We start from the raw sequence: 2,803 nt of genomic DNA on the forward strand, positions 1-2,803 counted from the left end.
GGATAAATGGGATAAAAATGTGTGTGATCACAGAGCAACAACACAAGGATCATAAGGATTTTGTGAGTGTGTTTGTGAGGGTGTGTGTGTTTGTGTGTGTGTGTGAGAGCCCCAGGAATCGTTAGTGTACATGTCAGAGCTGAAGGACTAGAAGAGTCATAAAGTATACCAAGCAGACCAGACACTGATGCAGGCTTGCAGAGAGAGAGCTGAGGCGATTGTGTGTGTGTGTGTGTGTGTGTGTGTGTGTGTGTGTGTGTGTGTGTGTGTGTGTGTGTGTGTGTGTGTGTGTGTGTGTGTGTGTGTGTGTGTGTATTTTAGGCTGATTATCTGATTCGCCCTGTTTGGAACAGGAACTTTGTATTTTCCTGCCCTTAGAGGAGAGACAGTTGGAAAAACCAATCGCTGGCAGCAGCATCCTTGTTTGCTGCACTGAAGTGCATCAGCCACAATAACTCATGTTAACACTGGCGTGTCTGATCTTATAATGTACAGTACAAGTCAAAAGTTTGGACACACCTTCTCCTTCGAAGGTTATTATTTATTTCGATTTTTTTTACATTGTAGATTCATACCGAATACATCAACACTATGAAAAAACATAATATGGAATGATGTGGTAAACATAAAGGTGTTAAACAAACCAGTATATGATTTATATTTTATATTTTTCAGAGTAGCCTGCAACCTTGGGCTGCTGTGCTCAAGTTATACAAGTTATTAAAACGATCAGTTCAATGGAACTAATGTCGTCTTAGTGTTATTGCATGATGTTAAAATTGGTTTGCCATGAATTTAGTGATGGATTGTAAACATTTGAAATGTAGCTTTAAGTGTTTCTCAGTTACAAGGTTGTTGAATCAGACACTGATGGTGCAGCGCTGTACTGTACCTCTTTATGTAGGCTTTTTGTCCCTAACAAATCGTTTTTGCGCTGATCAGAGCGTACTTGGCTGAAATATTTTTTCAAAGGGGGTACATTATTGAAAAAAGTTTGAGAACCACTGTAGTAGAGGACCCCGGCTTTTATTGATTGTGATTGAAAGTGATTGAAACACTATCTTATTAATTTTTTTTTCATATTTTCAAGACATTCTTTTTAGTTTTATTGAACCTTTTTGTTTGACATCAGCCATTATAGATAATATGGCCATCTGAGTGTGTGTGGTACTGTTTGCGGTTTGTTTTGAACTGTGTAATAAAGTTAATTATTCAAAATGTTAGAGTTCCTTGTTTTTAAACTGAAACTTGCACTACTGTTCAAAATAAAAACAAACCTGGAATTATGCATTTGGGACTTTTTTTTGCTTTTTCTTGTTGTACCGAACCCGTACCAAACCGTGACCCCCAAACCGAGGTACATACCGAACCATGAATTCTGTGAACCGTTACACCCCTAATAACAAATGAATAGGCATGACTGTCTATTTCCAATCAATACAAAATACCCATTTGTCACTCCATTCAAGGCAGTTTGCCAATATGGGTTTTCCTTGGTATTAGCATCAATGCGACTTCAAAGGCACACTATGGAGACCTCTATTACCTTGTGTACACACACGCACAGACACACACCCAATTGACATAATCCCCGTTCCTGCCAATAGTTCCACATTATTTAATAATCGACAGGTGGTGCCTATATTCCAAGAAATACGGCAACACGCTGGCAAAGGCAGGAAGAAAAATTCCCCAAAAATGTTATTAGCAAAGTTTTAATGAGAAAGGAAATGCATTTGTTAGACCTCAAGGATATGCACAGTGTATTTTGGTGTGTGAACACTGTGTGTATTTATGGGTGTTTTCTTGTACACAGATGCTTAACTCAGCTCAACTTGTAGCCGCTGACTGAATCCTCCTTATGTAACTCTGTTTCATATTTCATACTCTTCTCTTCGAGCCCCTCCGCCCGGCGTTAGAGGCTTGGTAGATACAAGGCACAGAATTGTGACAGACATTTGGATACAAATGGAGGCAAGGGAGGAGGAAGAGGGTGGAAGCGACCGAGGCAGACAGCAGACATGGGAATGGGCTGAAATTACTTTATGAAATACTCAGACGTGCACAGACTATGGTCAAACTGCATTCAGAGAAACTTTTCATTGTCTCCCATGCATATCCGTGATGCCAAATTTAGATGTTACCACTCAGACACAATTATTTTAAAGGCATTTCAGCAAACTTTTCCATGACTGACTGCTTACCTAATTCGACCTGACGGCTGTTTGCCAGGTATTTGGGCGTTTTAAGTTGAACTTGTCTATGTGACGTTATGCCTGTTATCATATAAAGACACAAGCAGGAAGAGGCGTAACATTCAAACCCTCTGAGAATATTGTTCAGCTGTCATACTCATCACAGTCTGATCCCATTTGCGGGGATCAACGCCTCGGGAACATAATCTCACAATAATCTCTCTCTGTTTATAAACACAAGTATCCCAGTGTTTCAATCGCATTTATTTTGTGTAAAAAGACAGAATGGACTTGCATTTTATTTAAATGGAGCGACCCTGTCCAAATCAAAAGCAGCCCTTCTCTAAAACAGTAATATTGGCTATTTAATGCCTTTGTGTGAGATGTTCTCTCATCATTTCTTAGTCTTTATCGCCTGGGGGTTCACATTAAATCGTTTCCCCATAGCCTCACACAACAGCCAAAACACACACACACACACACACACACACACACACACACACACACACACACACACACACACACACACACACACACACACACACACACACACACACACACACACACACACACACACACACACGTACACACACACACACTACACGACA

The 2,803-nt window shown here is 40.1% G+C and overlaps 1 protein-coding gene across 1 annotated transcript in view; it reads right to left on the reverse strand.

Annotated features, from left to right (window-relative positions):
* The window catches only part of LOC104951528 (nuclear speckle splicing regulatory protein 1), an 11,430-nt gene that overhangs the window by 3,217 nt on the left and 5,410 nt on the right, over positions 1 to 2,803 (reverse strand). The gene's annotated exons all lie outside the window — the stretch shown is intronic.

This window comes from Notothenia coriiceps, unplaced genomic scaffold (assembly GCF_000735185.1).
Source record: "Notothenia coriiceps isolate Sejong01 unplaced genomic scaffold, NC01 NC01_scaffold00018999, whole genome shotgun sequence".
NCBI lineage: Eukaryota > Metazoa > Chordata > Actinopteri > Perciformes > Nototheniidae > Notothenia > Notothenia coriiceps.